We start from the raw sequence: 19,835 nt of genomic DNA on the forward strand, positions 1-19,835 counted from the left end.
CTCAGGCTTTAAGGCCAGAAGTTCACAGCAGGAGAAGCAGAAAGAACAGAAACAGTTTTATTTTCGAGGGTCTGTTATGTACTAGTACATTTTTGGATTATTGTCTCATTTAATTTTCAAAGCCAACTTTTGAGGAAGGAGTTTCCCTCATTTTTACGGTTTAGATTTAGGACATGGGTGCAGAAACTAAGTTGCATTCCCATGTCTCACAGTGTTTCTTGGTAATTGGAAGTGGTACATACGGGCTTTGGGACCCGAGACCTGGTTTCCATCCTACCTCTGTGCCCTCAGGTGGTTCTTCAGCCTCTTCCCTCATTTTTAAAAAGGGGACAGTGATGATGCTTTAATTTGCAAGGTTATTGTCAAGGAGAAATGAGATGATGTGTGTTTGCCATCCCCACAGTTTGGGTTCAGTACCAGTAGGTGGGAGCTCTAATTATTATTATTATTATTATTATTATTAATTTTTTAAGTAGGCTCCCATGGAGCGCAACGCGGGGCTCACACTCCTGACTGTGAGATGGAGATCAGTAGCCAGATGCTCAACCTACTGAGCCACCTGGCGCCCTTGGGAGCTCTAATTATGATGGAATTGTATGGCAGCACGTGCAAGGTCTGGCACGCAGTGGACGCCCGGCCCAGTCTGTGTCAGCTGCTCGTCCTCCCTTCTTTTTTTTTCTTTTTTTTTTAAAGATTTTATTTATTTATTTGACAGAGATAGAGACAGCCAGCGAGAGAGGGAACACAAGCAGGGGGAGTGGGAGAGGAAGAAGCAGGCTCATAGTGGAGAAGACTGACGTGGGGCTCGATCCCGTAACGCGGGGATCACGGCCTGAGCCGAAGGCAGACACTTAACCGCTGTGCCACCCAGGTGCCCCCCCCCCCTCATCCTCCCTTCTTGCAAGCCCTCCCAGCTTTTCAGCTGTCCCGGTCTCTTTCCCTTGGGTTTTTAAAGACCCTGATGGAAAGATACATTTCATTTGGGTTATAATGGTGGGTTCTTGGAGTCATAAATTTTATCTACATTACACAGGAACATCCCATCTCATCACAGTTGTCTTTTTGAAAGGTTATCCTGAGCATTTTTCCCCAGGTGTCAGATGGAGGAAGGCAAGGGTAGGAAAGCTAAGAGCTCAGATGGAGGAGAGGTCAGGGGGCAGAGAGGGAGGAATCAGCCTGAGTATCTTCCCAGCTTCATTTGCTCCCCGCCGGCCTCAGCAAGGACTATGCTCAGGCCAAGTGCGGCTGGGATTTGTAACCGAGAAGAGGTTAAGAGAACAGGGCAGATGCTGGTGTAGGATATACTTGGTTCTCCTTGCATAGTCAAGCTTTTTCATTCACATACTCAACCAAGAGTTTGTTGAAGCTCTCCTGGGTTCAGGTCACTGTCAGTCTTTGGGACTCAGAGGGCACGTCCGTTCTCAGGAAAGCAAGCCAGGCTGACAGACGGGTAACAGAAAATTACAAGCCACTTACTAAGTGGCAGGATAGAGAGAAGCTGGGGGAGCTTTGTCAGAATATGTTAAAGTTATTTTTTCTGTGTTTGCATCTCCTGTTAGACCTTGAAGGCCAGGGCTGTGTCTTTTGCAATTTTGTATTCCCAGAGCCTAATCTTACATGCATCCCTGAATAAACATGTAGAAGTTCAAAGCTGCCACAGGAGAAGGTAGTTTATAAATGGTGCACTTCAACTGTCTGTATATTTGTGGACATCTTAACCCAATATATGGAGACATCTGATAAGTCCTCGATCTATTTTTAGAAGGTAGAAGGTGGAAATTGTGACTCACTGATTCAGGCTGAGAACCCTGGGTGGAAGTGGCTTCCATTTTTTTCATGATAGAAAAGTGTCACGGCCTAAATTTTTAGGAGGAGATTTCACAAAGCTCAGAGAAAAGATAGGGTACCTCCAAGGCCAGCAGAACTATAAAAAGGAGTATGGCTTCATCCAGATGGGTGGGAAGCTCCAAGAAACAAAAGTTGTGATTGGAGATGCCAAATCACACTGCTAAGCAAAAATGGGGCCGGCTTCTGAGAAGGCAGCACAGCTGTTTGGGGCCACTGCAAAGGAAGCCAGATTTTTAAAAAATAACAGCTTTATTGATATATAATTCACATACCATAATTAGCTCATTGAAAATGCACAATTCACTGGTTTTTAGGATATTCACAGCTTCGTGCAACCATCACCACAGTTTGAGAACATGTTCGTCACCTCAGAAAGACACCCCATGCCCTTTAGCTCTTGGGTCGCGCACCCCATACCTTCAGGCCTAAGCAAGCGCGCATCTCCTTGCTGTCTACAGAGTTGCCTAATCTGGATGTTTCATGTCGGCGGAATCCTGTAACACGTGGTCCTTTGTGCCTTGCTTCTCGTGCTTAGCATGATGTTTTCAAGGATCATCCACGTGGTAGCGTGCATCTATACTTTATTACCGAGTGCTAGTCCGTGTATGGTTATACACCATTTTGTTTATCCATCATTTGATGGACATTTGGGTTGTTTTCACTTTTTCGTGTTAAGAAGAATGCTGCTGTTCGTGTGCAAGTTTTTGTGTGCACATGCTTTCATTTCTCTTGGGCGGACAGCTCTCAGTGGAGTTGCTGACTTCTGGAGTCACTCTGTATTCATCCTGCCAGACCGTTTGCCAGGGTAGCCGTACCCTTCGACGTTCCCACCATCGGCCGTGTGTGAAGGCTCCCGTTTGTCCACATCCTTGCCAGTGCTCGTTGCTCTACTGTTTGGTGGTTTTATTTCAGCAGTCCTCAGGGGTGGGGAGTGGAATCTCATTGTGGATTTGATTTGCATTTCCTTAGTGACTAATGATGTTGATCATCATTCATGTGCTTTTTAAAAGAATTTTGTTTATTTATTTTTGAGAGAGAGAGCACGGGAGAGTGAGAACGGGAGTAGGGAGAAGCGGGGGGGGGAGGGGCAGCGGGAGAGGGAAAAGGAGACTCGCCACCGAGCAGGGAGCCCAATCTCCAGATCATGACCTGAGCTGAAGGCAGATGCTTAACAGAGCCACCCAGGCGCTTCCATCGTTCATGTGTTCATTGGTCATTGTATATCTTCTTTGGAAAAATGTCTGTTCAGATTCTCTGCCCATTTTATTTTTTATTTATTTATTTATTTTAAAGATTTTGTTTATTTTATTTGAAAGGGAGAGTGCGTAATTGTGCAAGCAGGGGAAGGGGCAGAGGGAGAAGGAGAAGCAGGCTCCCTGCTGAGCAGGGAGCCCAATGTGGAGCTCGATGCCAGGACCCTGGGATCATGACCTGAGCTGAAGGCAGACGCTTAACCAACTGAGCCACCCAGGCGCCCCTCCTCTGCCCATTTTGAAATTGAGTTGTATGTCTTTTTACTGTTGAGTCTTGAGAATTGTTTGTATACCCTAGATCCAATTTTTTTTATTATGATATGTTAGTAATCATACAGTACATCATTAGTTTTTGATGTAGTGTTCCATGATCCATTGTTTGTGTATAATATGCAGTGCTCCATGCAATACGTGCCATCCTTAATACCCTTCACCAGGCTAGCCCATCCTCCCACCCCCTTCCCCTCTAAAACCCTCAGTTTGTTTCCCGGAGTCCATAGTCTCTCATGGTTCATCTCCCCCTGTTTCCCCCACTTCGTTTTTCCCTTCCTTCTCCTAACGATCTCCCTGCTATTCCTTATGTTCCACAAATAAGTGAAACCATATGATAATTGTCTTTCTCTGCTTGACTTATTTCACTTAGCATAATCTCCTCCAGTCCCGTCCATGTTGCTGCAAATGTTGGGTAATCATTCTTTCTGATGGCTGAGTAATATTCCATTGCGTATATGGACCACATCTTCTTTATCCATTCATCTGTTGAAGGGGATCTCAGCTTCTTCCACAGTTTGGGTATTGTGGATAATGCTGCTATGAATATTGGGGTGCATTTGGCCCTTCTTTTCATTACATCTGTATCTTTGGGGTAAGTACCCAGTAGTGCAATTGCTGGATCATAGGGTAGCTCTATTTTTAATCTTTTAAGGAAACTCCACACTGTTTTCCAAAGTGGCTGTACCAACTTGCATTCCCACCAACAGTGTAAGAGGGATCCCCTTTCTCTACATCCTCTCCAACATTTGTTGTTTTTTGCCTTGTCATTTTTTGCCATTCTAACTGGTGTAAGGTGGTATCTCAATGTGGTTTTGATTTGAATTTCCCTGATGGCTGATGATGTTGAACATTTTTTCATGTGTCTGTTAGCCATTTGTATGTCTTCATTGGAAAAGTGTTCATATCTTCTGCCCATTTTTTGATTTGATTATTTGTTTCTCATGTATTGAGTTTGATTAAGTTCTTTATAGATCTTGGATACCAGCCTTTTATCTGTAATGACATTTGCAAATATCTTCTCCCGTTGTGTGAGTTGCCTCTTTGTTTTGTTGATTGTTTCAGCATAGATACAATTTTTTTTTTATCAGATATGATTTGAAAAAACTTTCTCCTATTCTGTGGGTTGTGTTTCTACTTTCTTAGGAAGCCACGTTTTAAGTGGTATACAAAGGAGAGGGGGCAGATAGTAAACATGCAAACAAAAGAACAGACTGAATGGCAACAAATGTTTAGAAACATTTGCCTCTAGAATGACCCATGAGTTGCAGGGAAGGATTTGAAATTACCACAATGATTTAAGAAGACTTTTTATGAGTATAATACACATCAAGTTCATCGTGAAGATAGAGCTCAGTAAATCATCAGAAAATGAGTACACGTGTGTAATCACCATGCAGGGTCAAGAAAGAGAATGTGCCTAGTCCCCAGAAGCCTTCTCGTACACCTTTGCCATCATCACCTTCTTCTTTCCCAAAGGTAGCCACTCTTCACTTCTAATACCATGGATTTGTTTTTACATATTTTTGAAATTTATAGAAATGGGATCATCAAGGGTGTTTTCATTTGTGCCTGGTTTCTTTTGTTTAACTTGTAAAATGTATCCATGTGTTTCTTGTAGCTATAGTTCTTTTTTATTGCTCTATCGTTTTCCATTGTATGAATATACAACTACTGATATGTTCTACTTTTGATGGGCATTTGGGTTTCAATTTTTGATCTTTGGCTGTTATGTCCTTTGAGATGCACATGGGCGTGCTTTTGATGGATATATGTCTAAGAGTGGACTTGGTGTGTTATCAAGTATATTTGGGTTCATCTTTAATAAAGATAAGGCATATGCTAATTACTGTTCAATCTATAAAACAAGGCGAGGAAGAAGAACAAAGCTAGACTCACTGTTTAATCTTCAAGGAGGGAGTGCAGAGTCATTCACTCCTCCTGCTTTCCTCTCTACCAAGGAAGTGGTTTTCAGACAGAGAAGGGGAGAATACAAAAGATGCAGTAAAGTGAGAGTCTTCTCACTCAAAGTAGGTAAAAATCTCAGGGCTGAAATGAGTTGTTTCCTAGGATACCGAAAACTCTGCAATTATTTTCGAGGAACCCAGTTGGAAACTTCAAGAAATGAGAAGGTGAGAGAAGCTGAAATCAGTGTTTTTGTTTTCTAAAGAAAGGAAAATGGATTAAGTTGCTTGTGAATTTCTGGCAAAAACTGAGTCTAGATTTAAACAGGTGATTTGATAACACTGAGAGAAAGAGGTAGTGGTTATCTGGAGCCAGCAGGGTTTGTCATTCCAAAAATATTTATTGGGCTTCAAATTCCCATAGGTTCCTGGTACTCCAGGTGCTAGAATACAAAGATGAATGTCAAGCTCCCAATTTAGGATATCAGCTTGTAGCAAGTATTCTTAGTGCCTTTCCTTGCACGCATCCTTTAAATGGCTCCACTGTGGGGGAAAACAGACCCATTCTGATAAGCAAGTAATTACCAAATGCATGCAGAGTGTCTGTAAAGCTGGTTATGAGTTGCTTTGTGGCTCTGGGAAGGAGAGGGGCAGAAGAGGAAGTCTTTGAAGAGGTGATGTTGCTTCTAAAATAGGAAGAGACCAGGGGCGAGTAGATGAGGTGGGGGAGGGCAGGTACCAGCTGGTGTGGGTGTAAGAGCATTTCTGCTATCCTGGGTAAAGTGGTTATGAAAAGCTTTCTAGAAATGGGAAGATGTGACTGGCCACTGATTGGCCTCACAGTGAAAATCTTTGCATATCATGCTGAGGAGTTGGGACTTTACTGGGAGTAAAAAGCTCCGGAAAGATTTAAAATACCCGGGGAGCAGACAGATCAGATTTGCATTTAAAAAGTTTGCTCATAAGGTGGAAAATAAAAAGTATTAATTTGAACCTAGGGGAACGGGAACCTCTTACAACAGTGAAGGTAGGGAGTATGCAGGCCACGTCCAAAAAAGGAACAGATTCTAGAGGGGTTTAGGAGAGACAAAATAAGTCATTTTGTGCTAATCCTGTGTTCTTTTTAAAAACAGATTTTAAGAAGGTGAGATAGGTTATTCATTAAGGGACTGCTGTCTTTTGATTTCAGCAAAGTGTCTAGTTTAACAAAATGCTGTCCTTATGAACAAGATGGAAAATATGAGCTGGATATTAGGTGGGTTTTGTGGCTTGTTGGAGAAGTGTACTTGAAAAATAGTAGTTCTAATGGATTTGCCTCAGCTGGGAGGGAAGCTTTTCCTGCTGTGCTGTTAGACTCTGTACTTCCCTGGGTTACAACTTTTATCTTTTTTTTTTTTTTTTAAATAGGCTCCACACCCAACACAGGGCTTGAACTCACAATCCTGAGATCAAGAGTAACACGCCTGAGCCAGTCAGTGGAGCATGGGACTCTTGATCTCAGCCCCACAGCTTTTATCTTTTACTGAAATGGTTTTATTGTTGACAGCTGTCCATGTGAAGCAGACTTAGAAAGGTAAGGTAAGGTAGTTGACAGAAGCAAGGTTTTAAAACACACACGTTGGAGGAAGTGATATTGGGCGAGGGCAGCAATTTTATTCTTTAATGGAAGTGCAATATACATTAGTACCTAAGTAGAGATACAGCATATGTGTGGTATTAAAATTTCACGGGGGAGCGGGATTTAGGAAAATATCTAAAAAGTCTCCTTAGGGAACGATAGCAACAAAAGATTGAGAAACAACACCACCTTAAAAGAATTCAAGGGTTGGGGTGCCTGGCTGTCTCAGTCGGAGGAGCCTGTGGCTCTTGATCTTGGGGTTGTGGGTTCAAGCCCACATGGGGTGTAGAGATACTTAAAAATAATACAGTTAAAAAAAAATAAATGAAAGGGTTGGAATGGCGAGCTAAAACTTGCAGTAGGAATGGGTGGAGAGACCCCTGAAACCAAAGGACCAGAAACCAAAGACCCCATTATAAGATGTGAATACTTCTTGATTTATATGTTTATGTGGGGAAGAAAAAAGTTAAATAGAGTTAAGTTTCTTGGTTACTTTCACTGGCCCTTAAACTCAGTATGAGTCCACGGGGTGGATTTTGCTAAGGAGCAAGTTAATGCAGCCTTGGGCTTCATTTATAAACACAGAGGTTCTAGAGTTGAGAGTGTTGGTGTTGTACCCACACTGGCCAGAACCTGCTCTGGGAAGAGCAAGAACGGGGGCACCCCACAGATGATCCAGCAGATGAGAGGTCTGAGAACCACGTGGAGCAGTTTGAAGCCAGAGCAGAACAGAACCGGCTTATTGTTCAGAACAGCGTGGCGGCGGTAGGAATTTACAGCTCAGATCCACAAGCATGATCGAATTGGGCAAGGCCGTGTACTTAACCAATGAATTAAATCAGTACTTATTAAGTGCCTACTATCGACGCTAGCTAGCATTATTCTAGACACTGGAGACTCAGTAATACATACTCAGCACAATGGAAAAAATACTTGTGTTCGTGGAACTTCTAGTGTGTGGAAACAGAAAGTAAACAAGGTAGGTTTGTAAAATAGATCTAGTATGTAAAATACACAGTATTCAGATACTGACAGGTGCTAAAGAGGAAAAATAAGGGGGAGGGGCAGAAAGGATGTGCGGTCCTGGGGAGCAGTGGACATGTTCATGAAGCCAGGCCTGAGGAAGCCTTTTTGAGAAGGTAATTAAAAACAAAATAAAACTTTATATAATAGTAGAAAAAAACATATAGAAAAGTGCAAAAAAGTACGTGTGCAGTGGGATGGGTTTTTACAAAGTGAATACATTTGTGTAATCAGCACTCAGGTTAAGAATAGAATATTACTAGCCCCTGGGCCACCTGGGTGGCCTAGTTGGTTAAGTGTCCACCTTCGGCTCAGGTCATAATCCCAGGGTCCTGGGATCGAGTCCCGCTTGGGGCTCCCTGCTTAGTGGGGAGTCTTCTTTCCCCCTCTCCCTCTGCCCCTCCCCCTGCTCATGCTCTCTCTCACTGTTTCTCTCTCAAATAATTAAATAAAATCTTAAAAAAAAATGTTATAGCCCCTTAGGAGGCTCAGTCACCCCTTCCCACAGTATTACCCCTTGACTACTCGTTGTGTAACTTATTATTTAGCCTGTTAGTGAGCTTTCTATGAATGTAGTCATGTGTAATAAGTTCTTTTGTTTCTGGCTTCTTCCATTCAACATGGTGTTGGTGAGATTCATCCCTGTCCTTACAGGTATTTGTAGTGGGTTCGTTTTTGTTGCTGTAGAGCATTCCATTGTATGATGACACCACAATTGTTTCCTGTCCTTGGCAAGTGAATAGTGCTGCCTTTCTTGTGCGTGTGTTTTTGGTGCAGACATCGATAGGGGATGTAATTAGAAGTGGACTTGCTGGGTCATGGGGTTTGCATATATTCATTTTCGTAGATGTTGAGAAACAGCTTTCCAAGGGGGTGATCCATCAGCACTGTATGGGAGCTCCACACTCTTGGCAACTCTTGGCTCCACATTCAACCTGCCATTGAACTGTAGCTGTTCCGGTGGATGGTAGAGGGTTCCATTGTGGCTGTAATTTGCACTTCCTTGTAGACTAAGGGAGTTGAGCACCTTTTCATACGTTTACTGGCCATTTTGATATCACTTTGGGGACAATGAAAATGTTCCATACCTTCATGGTGGTGGTGAGAGGTGGTTCTTATGGGTGTGTTTTGAGAGCAAGGCTGACAGGATATGCTCATGGTCTGGACGTGTGGAGGGGGACGGAGGAGCCAAGAATGGCATTAGGTTTTATTTTATTTTGTTTTTTGCCTGAGCCACTGGAAGGAGGAGAGTTGGGATGTTGGAGATAGAAAAGGTACAGGTTACAGATACAATTTTTAACATTTTTCAGCATTTCGAAATAAGTCATTCAGAGAGGCAATTATCATATGATTTCACTCCTATGTGGAATTTAAGAAACAAAACAGGATCATAGGAGAAGGGAGGGACAAATAAAATAAGACGAAACCAGAGAGGGAGACAAATCATGAGAGACTCCTAATCATAGGAAACAAACTGAGGGTTGCTGGAGGGATGGAGTAACTGGGTGATGGGCATTAAGGAGGGTGGGTGATGGGCATTAAGGAGGGCACGTGATGTGATGAGCACTGGGTGTTATATAAGACTGATGAATCACTGACCTCTACCTTTGAAATTAATAATACACTATATGTTAATTAATTGAATTTAAATTAAAGAAATTAAAATTTTCAGCATTTTATGAGGAAAGGCCATTTGAATACCAAAAGAATAAAAAGGACATAGTCTCAGAATAAAGAGCAACGCTTTAAATTGGATACACTTAGCTAGCTTTATGAAATACTCATGAACAAATTCCTGGCCCCCCCCCCCATTTCTCTAAGGCCCTACAGTTGTAGTATTGTTTTTGCAGACTAGCTTTGGGAATCACTCATGTGCAATATTACATATGTATTTTTGACTTTGATACTATTAATAAATGAGCATCCTATCCATCCTTAAACCTGCAATAGATTGAGGTTAGAGTCTAAATATGAGAAACCATAAAAAAACTTCAAAGTAGGCCATGTGTCATTTCTAGCCCAGAAATACTTCATTTCTGAAAAAAAAAAAAAGAGCGAGCGAGAAAGCCAGATGCATTTCAAGGGCACATACGGTGCACGTGTAATCATAGTAAAGCTCCATACTCATCTTAGTAACTTGCTTGCCCAGAGGCTCTATGAAATTATTGTTTCTAAAATTTTGTTTGGAAGAAGCCAGGCTCTGAGTTGTCTTGTGCAAGCTCATTTGCCTCGTCCTTAGGGGAAAATATAGTCATTTTTGACTTTTGCGTATTCCTAGTGTCCCCACCACCAGTGTTCAGGCTAAGTGTGCTACAGACTATTTGATGAAAGCAGTTCGGGGCAGCAGGAGGGGAAGTGGTGGCGCAGTCAGGAAGCTGGGGCGGCTCTGAGTACCTGTGACCCAGGGCCAGGTTGGCGCTGACCTTAGTAGACTCGTCTGGAGTCTCTGTTCACGCGTCCTTGGGCTCTCCCTTGAACTGAATTCCCACTTTCTATTTGGCAGACCGTTGAGTCACCTTCTGCATGAGTATCAGTGTCATTAATTGGCTTCAGGAGTGTGTAAGTGATCTTTTCTATAAAAGTTTTGCCTTTGAGTATTACCTGAGAAATATCTGTGTGCGGTTTGATAGGACAGAGTAATTGGATTATTCGGAGATATCAAATGTCCTTTGTAAGATTCTCCTGCCATTTCAAAGAATAGTATTGCTAACAACTGATTACTTTTCTCGTGTTTGTCAACTGATTTTATGGGACTTAATGTCTTTCTACCGAGAAGAGAATTTTAACATGCATAGTCACTTCTCGGCGTTTCCGGTCTGCTTTTGGTGTTCGGTTGTAGGGTAATATTTTAGTTACCTGATGTGTCTGCGGTTTTAACATGATTGTCTTGCCCTGAGGGATGGGTGAAAAGAAGTGAAAAGTTCATTGCTGCTCCGTGAATTAAGCTGTGCCTTGGCATAGAGCACTGATCATTTTGGCATTGCAACACAGCATTAGCTCACCTTGTCTGCAGTTTGGGAATGTTCTCAACGTGCTGCCTAACACTGCAGGCTTCTCCATAAACTTGAGCTGGTATAGAAAGCGATGTTTGTTGTATCCTGTTCTCAAATATCTCGCCAAGTTACTGTCATCAGACTCTTTATTGATAGAAAATTAGTTAGGCCAAAATCATTTTCTTCTCCTTGCATGGGAGAGGTGATGAAATTTATGAGAAAGTACATATAAGGAAAGGTTGGAAGTGTTGATTGTGGATTTGAGCCCTGGCTGGAAACAAAGAACTCTTAACTTATAGTGGAATGTTCTGTGTGTTCCTTGTGTCTTTCAATCTCAGCTCTTGTATATGGAAATAATGAAAGGAATATGCGCTACGTGAATTGGTCAGGGTGTTTGGTTACAGATACTAAGATCTAGTCTAGTTAGTGTAAACAGAAAGGGATTTATTAGGGGTGATAGGTAGCTTAGCAAATCGTCGGGAGGGCTGAAGAAAGAGCCCTGAGGCTGAGTTTCTGGGAATGGTTGCCAGTGCTGTACTGTGGGACTGGCCCCTCCCCGGGGCTGCTGCCCCTACCTGGGTCAGGATTCTCCAAATCAGGAAGCCAGAGCCAGAAGCACTCCACATTGCCAGCAAAGTGGGTGCCACACATCCTTCGCCTTGCTCCTTTTCCCACGTATCGTGACTCTGTTCTGAAGGGTTCCCACGTGGTGCGCCAGGTTGGCAGAACCTAACTCACAAGCCTTGCCTGGACTTTAGGGCCAAAAAGGCAGGAAACATAATCCTTCTATCCCCAGTTGGCTTATTTGCTTTCTTTTTAAATTCTGCATCGAGAAGGTGGGCTTTACAGAAGAGAGCTGTTAACGGTGGGGAGAGGAAGTAGAGATTTTAGGCCTCTCTGAATAAGATGTTCATCCCAGCACCTTTTTGAAATAACACCGTGATAAGAAGACTAATAGATTGCAAGGAACTTTGAAGGAGGCCTACTATTTCAAAACACACTTTTTAAAATTGGGGGTGGTGACGCATAAAGAGTGTTTGAAACCCCGCAGGTGCATGCTTGTGTTAGTTTAGGGTTTCTGTATTAGTCTAATGAGAGTATGTTGGTCATGAAGCCAAGACAAAAATACTACCATTTTTTGCAGGTTCTTTTGTCCTTGGCGAACCAGTCCAGACCCATTCTTGTGAATCTTTTGATTTGAGAGAGTTGAGGGTCTATGCGTGAGTCAGGATAAATTTGTTCTCAGAAGAACAAATTAAAGTGTGTGGATCTGTAATAGTGGCTTAGCATTGTTATAATTTTTCAGGTATGGTTATTTACCTTAACTTTTTTTCTGAAACGTACCTAGCACTGGAAGGGGCTTGGAAATCACATGGTCCAGTGCCCTGATTCTATAGTTCAGGAAATCGAAGGCCAGGGAGTGAAGAGATATGCTCGAGGCTAGACAGCTGGTTGTTGTTGGTGGTGGTGGTGGGGGGGTGGCCTCCTGATTTCACAGCTTGTCTGGTCTTTCCCCACCAACCCCTCTGGGAAAGCATGGGTTTCTCTCCAGTGGGGTGAAGCTCCAGTGCTTCCTGGGTTCTCATACTGAGATTTAAGTCCTGGTTGGGATGTCTCAGTGGGTTGTTGGTTGGATAATACCACTGTTCTTTCATGCATCAAGTAATATTTGGAAATTTGTTCTTGACTTTTAAGGAAAATGGGTCACAGATAAAAGAATTTTGTTCAGATTAACAGTTGGGGAAGGAAAAAAACGCATAATGATCACACCTAGTTGAAGATGTAAGTTTCACTTGGTAAACTGACCTGCAAAAATGAAGGGGGTTTACACACAGCTCTCTTCTGTTTAGTCTTCTGGGCTGTTTGTAAATTTTCTCATATACCATTGTTTTGATAAGGCATTGCTATTACATGCACAGTCAGTACAAGGTAAAAATTACTAGGAAACTTTAGTTTGATTCACTTCTCAGCTCCTTCAAGTCTTTGCTGTGAGTCTTACCCTGACCCACTTAAGATTGCAATTCACCTTCCCTCCATTCATACCTACCCCTCCGTACTTTGCCATCCTGGCCTCCCTTCTTTTCAGTAGCACATAGTCCCTCTCACATGTATCTGTCTCCCATGTCATATGTCTATATGTTATGTTTACTGCTTATGAGTACATCATATATATTATGTCTATATTACACCCATAATCTGTGTGTCGGATGTTTCCTCCATCAGTCTACAAGCTCCGTGAAGGCAGACTTCTGTCAGTTTGTATGTTGCCAGCACGAAGAATAAATAGTGCCTGCCCTGTAGGAGATAGTGCCTGAATGAATGAACTTGGCAAAGCACTGCTCTTTAGGTTCGACTAGTAAAATGCCAGATTCTCAATCCTAGTGTTTATTTTATTCATGAACTCACAGGGGATGGCAAAAATCACCAGTTGGTACGTAAAGAAAATAAATTACCTTAAGGTTGTGAGTTGTGTTATAAGCAGTATTCTGAAACTTCCTTGCTTATTTGGCAATAAGGAAGGAACTCGGCTTTGGATGAAAAAAAAGTCATTAAATTTTCAGATGTTATCAGTGGAACAAATTCTTTAGACATTAAAATCTAGATTACTCAGTGATAAAAATGTACAGATATAGATTTGGATGGTAGCTGGTTTTAAATCTAATTGATAGAAAAGCCTTTCATTTTCAGCATTGTGGCAAATAGAGCCAGATTTCAGAGAATCAGGGTCCTGATGCAGCGGGCAGGAAGAGGAAGGAATCAAGGCCTGGGGAGAGTTGGAAAAACCCTTCAGCAGAGTCATCCAGATGTCAAAGTGCATTTCTGCACCTGCTCAGAGAAGCTGGAACACGAGACGGGGAGATACATTTAATGCAGATAAAGTCCATAATATTGTGAAATTTTCATTTATCTAACCTGCTGGTAGTCTCTCAATAAGTTCTGGGGCATAATGTAACTTCTAAGTGCTCATTTTTATTATTTAAAGATGTATTTGATTTTTAGGATTCAAGGGAGGTAGAGATGATCTTTAATGTCTTAGGAAGATATTAAGAAACCTAGAAAATATCTTAGAAATAGACTATGCTAGGTTTTCATGTCAGCTTAAGCCCAAAGGTTAAATGACTTGCCCAACGTTACACAACCGATTCATGGCAGAATTGGTACTAACTTTCATCACAAATTGTAACTGAAGTATCCTTAATATGAGAGGAGTATACAGGCCTCTCTTTGGTAACCTAGGGGCAATTATGAATTTGTTCTGAGATTTATGTTTTATCTTAAAAGTTTCAAAAATGCATGCAGATATTCCATCCTATGCAAATTGCGTTCTTCTCTTTTTATGTGTATAAGCATGCATGTTTTTGTGCTGACTTGCGGAATTGTCATCTGGAATTGGAGAAAATGAACAGAATGAAAGATCACCTTACATTATTGTCTTACAAGTGTTAAATCAGAGTTTTAAAGAAAACCACAATGGGGGAATAAATATTTGATTTGCTCTGAAGTTAAATATATTATAATAGAGGAAGTTAATTATAGCACAGTGGAAATACCTTATTTAGAAACTATTTTCAACCTCAACTTGGGAAGAAAGGATTGCTGTTTTTGTCAATTCAGCATTCTATATAAGTGAAGTAAGGCATTATACTTTGTGTTTTTTCACTGGAGGTACAAGTTTGGAAGTGATGAGTTTTTTCAAAAAAAGAGAGAGATGGTTTTTGTATATAATTTTTTAAGTACGTTTTCCCTTAAGATTCAATCATATTTGTATGGAGAAAGATAGCCAACCCTGCCCTACCCCCATCCCCAGCAGGGAATTACTCTAAAGGTTTCATTTCTTAATCTTTTATGTTAATCTTTTTTTTTTTTTTTTTTGCAACACATGGTTAAACAAGATTTTTATCCTGCAACGGAGTTGTAGCTTGATTTTAATATGCTCCAAAAGATCGTTTCCCCGGTTGATTAAAGAGCAGGGTGTGATAGGAAGAGCACCAGGCTGGCAGTCAGGAGATTTTGACTTCATCTTATCTGTAGGATGATGGTTTTATGGGGTAGGATGTGGTAATGGGGTATTGCAGCCTCTTCCAGCTCGGAGAGCTTATGATATGTCTTTGCTCATAATCTGCTTAGTGCCTCCATACCCGTGTTTCCTAAAACTTAAACGTACAGACGGTGCGCGTATTTCAAGTTTCACTGTCTCCCCGCAGAGCAGCTCTCTCAGGATGAATACTTTGGGAGCCAGTGTCCTTTGCTCTAGTCTGGCAAGTGGGTCCTCCCGTGTGACTGCAGGGGAGTCGCTCTGGAAGGACCTGCTGGGCAGTCACTGGTGGCTTTCCAAAGGCCCTCCTCTGCTAAGCAGCCTGAGCTCCATGAGCCTCTTCGCATTTTTGAGACAGCTTCCTGAGGCGCGAGAAGTTTCCAGATTGGGCCTGGAATCTTGGGCCGTTGCTCCCCTTGAGCGGTTTGCCACTTGAAGTCCCTGTGTTAATGTTGGGTGTAGCCGTCTACTTTATGGTCTTATATTTGCCAGTGTCCCACAGATGGTACGTGTGAGGAGGCCTCTGGCAGAAGGGTCTCCGTGATTGTTTTCCCGTGCTAGTATCCTGTGCCCAGGGTCTCTTTCTCCTCGAAGGTGTACATGGTGTGTGCGTTTTCAGTTGTCTATCACACTGGCTAGTTGACTAGCTCCAGGTGGATATGCAGAAATAGCCTGCAGAATTGCTGGGTTCATATCCCCATCTGGCAGGCTTGTCTGTTTAGAAGCCCAAATACAGTATCTGTTGGCGGGCACGCCTTGGCAAATGGGGAGTGACTTGTGGGTGGGAAGAAGTGGAGCTCTGGGGAAGCCGACTGGGCTGGAAGTCCCTGCTCCACAGTCACACTGCGACCGTAGTCTAGTATCCAAGAGAGATTCGTGTGTCATTTTTTTAGAAACCATAGCTCCAAAGTCAGAGACAGCTGTAAAGCCCCTCAATTATTTTGTAATTCAGCTCTCGTTATGTTTCACATCTTCTGGATTTGAAGTTTTGAAGATCTGAAGTTCTGTACTCCTGTAGAGTCTGGATGGAGTAAGGTACCTGTGAAAGACTGACTTCGAGGTGGAAGAAAGCCTTTCTTTTTCTTTCGTTTCCCTAAGGTATGGCAGTATTAGAGCAGATGGAAGGCTGGAGTTTGAGCTTAAGTTGTGTGAAAACTTCATCAGCCAATTGGCTGACTCTTAATGGTGAGACAGGAAGAACCACCCACGTTTTCCATCTTGGATTTGAGTCACAGAAAACAGGTTTCCTGCAGAAACCATTTGGCTTCAACAAGTGTACGGAAATTTCATCTTTGATCAAACTGATGTTTTTTATCTTCATTGTGCATGTATTTCAAATTAATTATTTCCCCCCTTTCAGTCCTTAGGTTCAGTTTTGAATGTGAATGGCAGTAAACTAATACCCAGGATTTCTGTATAAGAAGTCGATCAAAAGGACTGTACTGTCAGGTAAGAATCTCGTTTTACTTTATCTTTAATAACACACAGCTGCTTTGGTAGACGTCTGGCATGCCCTCTACCCCCTTTCCCAGGAGTAGAAGTATAGGTGAATTTTCTAAAAGGCAGCAGATTGATTGCTCTGGACAGGTTTCCACCTGTTCGGGATTACCTAAGAGGTGTCAGTGGGGTTGGCTACTTAAAATCATTAGAGAAGCAGTATGTGATGGCAGTTAACACACACACACTCATTTAAAATGGCTTATAAAGTTGTATTTAAGTTTTCTTTTTTTTAGGTGGAGGAGATCATCCTTCTAATACCTACCACTTCCTCCCCATGATTGATCGATTGATCTATCATCTGTTTTCCATGTATTTAAAGTTTAAAAACATAGTTTTCAGTTTAATTTCTCTACCTCTATGGCATCTCAAAGTACTAAACAGTTGTAGGCATAAGAAGATTATAGAAAAAGCTCTGTACTTGAATTAATTTGGAATGTATAGGGCCAGTATTTAGAAAAGACTTTTCCCCAGGAGGAGAGGGAACTGTGCAGACCAAAAAGATACAATCCCCGTACCTCCCATCCAATTAAAACCATATTTACATAGAAAGTGTTTTGCTGAGTTGGGATTGTCATAGTGTTTCTGGATACAAACAAAAGCATATTTCTGAGAAGTGATATATTGGTTTTTAATCAGCTACCTAGTTTTCCTACTTGATTTCGAGGTATGGAGTCCCCCCTTCTATATTAGCTTTTGTACCTCTTTAAGGTGGTTATTTTCCAAGTTTAAAATATCTAAAACTCAACTTTAAATTATTGGCATCGTTTGAAGGGGAGTAATCCAAAAATCACATATCAGTAATGCATTGTAGGATGGCTCTTGTACCAGTTTCATCTCCTAATTGTGTTACCAGTTGACAGAAATTTGTTTGCAAAGCATTAACACACCAACAGAGAGAACTCAGTAGAGAGAAGCTGGCTCAGGGTTTGTAACAAGCTGCAGATGGTGTGTGGACATAATTTCTTTCCAGTTCTTCCTGGGATCAGCCTTAGTCAGACTCTGCTGTAACTCTTTGTTTTTTGAAGATTTATTTTTATTTATGGGGTGGGGCAGAGTGAGAGGGAGAGAGTCTTTTAAGGAGGCTCCGCGCTGAGCAGGGAGCCCAATATGGGGCTCGATCTCAAGGCCCTCAGATCACAACCTGAGCAGAAAACATGAGTCCGACGCTGAACTGACTGAGCCATCCAGGCGCCCTGGTAGTAACTCTTTACTCATCTCCCTGAAGGCCCTTCCCTGTGGGGTTAGATGCTTTTACCCTCTGCTTAGGATTCTTCTGGGCTTCCCCATCACCTAGGGCAGTGGTCGTCAAACTTTTGGGTCTCAGAAACCCTGACGTTAGAAGTGTTGAAGCCCAAGAGAGCTTTGTGTCTATGTTGATTTGATCGATCGCTGTTTACCGCATTGAAATGGAGAAAAATTCAGAACGTAAGGATATATAAGCTTGCATTCCCTTGGCTGGAGGGTGATGACATCATTAGTCATGAGCTTCTGGCAAACCGTGTACATTTAAGAGAGAAAGAGAAGGAAAAGGCGAATAGCATAGTGTTATTTTTGCAAGTTAGATTTATTGAGGTGTAACTTCTATACAGTGCGATCCACCCTTTTTAGTGTACAATTCTTCTCTGGGTTTTGACAAATGCATGTGGTTGGGTTAAAACAGTGTAGATATAGAACATTTCCATCACCCCGAAATATTCGCCTGCCCTTAGCCTTAGCACCCTCTGACCTTTTCCCTGTCCTGTGGTTGTGCTTTTTTCCAAATGTCATATAAATAGAATTATACAGTCATAGCCTTTCGAATCTGGCTTCTTGCGTTTAACATAACGCATTTGAGATTCATCCGTGTTGTTGCGTGTATCGCTAATTTTTTTTTTTAATTGCTGAGTCTTACTCCAATGTACGAATATACTGCAGTTTGTCCATTTACCAATTGGAGAACATTTGGGTTGTTCTAGGTTTTGGTGGTGATGTGTCGTAGCACGAGTATTAAAATAGTTTTAACCTCACAGACCTCCTGAAAGGGTCTTAAGGACCCCCCAGGAGCCTGAGCCCTTTCTCTGAGGGCCTCTGGCCATCTTGAGGTACTTGCCTGCCTGTGATGTGCCCTCTGGTTAAAATGCCAGGATCTAGTTCAAGGGTCTCCTTTCTGTAGGCCTTTCTTTCTTTTTTTTTTTCTTTGTAAAGATTTATTTATTATTTGAGAGAGAGAAAGAGCAGGATGGGGAGGGGCAGAGAGAGAGAGAATCTCAAGCAGACTCCACATTGACTGTGTAGCCCCATGCTGGGCTCGATCTCACGACCCTGAGATCATGACCTGAGCCAAAATCAAGAGTCGGATGCTTGACTGACTGAGCCACCCAGGCGCCCCTCTGCAGGCCTTTCTAAGCCCTCGTCCCACCATCACCCAAGGCTGGACCTCAAGACTGGGCTGATCACCACCACCTTTGTGCCTCTGCCATGCCTTTTCGCACAGCTCAGCAGTTACTGGGGACGTGGTAGCTCCCCAGCTTCTGCAGGGTGGTGATGCCTTCTCTCTGTCCCAAGTACATGCCCGCCACATGGAAGATGTGGTACATGTTTGAATGAATGAATAATAATAACTTTACATTTGTGAGGTGTTTCGTTGCTTATAGGAGACTTTCCCATATAACATGCATCCCTCGTTTCAGCTCTGCAGAGTGTATATGGCACAAGTGATTTTTAGTATCTTTTATTTTTATTTTTATCGGAAAAGGATACCTGTGGTCTTGACCAAGCTTGTGCCTTAGAATAACCTGGGAAGCTTTTAATAAACCTACTAACAGCCCAGATTAAGTCCTAATCTCTGGAGATCAGGCTTGAGTATTAGTATTATTATTAGGATTATTTAAAAACATCACTGCTGACGCTGATGTGCGTCCCCCTTAGAATCATTGTTACGGAGTGTGATTTACCATGCAGTCTCAGTGGTGATGTCGTTGAGACTGGAACCCTGATCCTTGACTCCTACTGGAATGTCTTTTCCTCCACGCTCCAAACTGTCACGTGAATAGAAGCACGATAGAGATTTAGAGAGTCTTTCGGATGACTGCATTGCTGCATTTTCAATCTGTGGAGGTACTGGAGTGTGAAGACCAGAACACTGAATTTAGGGTCAAGGGGAATATGTTTCTGCTGGATTAACTGTGGATTAATAAATACTTGAGTCTGTTCTCACTTTTTTTTTTTTTTTAAAGATTTTATTTATTTATTTGACAAAGAGAGACAGCCAGCGAGAGAGGGAACACAAGCAGGGGGAGTGGGAGAGGAAGAAGCAGGCTTCTAGCCGAGGAGCCTGATGCGGGGCTTGATTCCAGAACGCTGGGATCATGCCCTGAGCCGAAGGCAGACGCTTAACGACTGAGCCACCCA

At 42.3% G+C, this 19,835-nt stretch overlaps 1 protein-coding gene across 4 annotated transcripts in view; it reads left to right on the forward strand.

Moving 5' to 3' along the window:
• Positions 1-19,835, forward strand: part of SIPA1L1 (signal induced proliferation associated 1 like 1) — a 371,151-nt gene that overhangs the window by 18,567 nt on the left and 332,749 nt on the right. For all 4 annotated transcript variants that reach the window (XM_087856075.1, XM_045807903.2, XM_045807913.2 and 1 more), the window contains exon 2: positions 16,306-16,394. The gene's annotated coding sequence lies outside the window, so the exon portion shown is untranslated. The remainder of the gene's footprint in view (positions 1-16,305; positions 16,395-19,835) is intronic.

This window comes from Ursus americanus, chromosome 26 (genome assembly GCF_024610735.1).
Source record: "Ursus americanus isolate L20-20 chromosome 26, mUrsAme1.1.p, whole genome shotgun sequence".
NCBI classification, from domain to species: Eukaryota; Metazoa; Chordata; class Mammalia; order Carnivora; family Ursidae; genus Ursus; species Ursus americanus.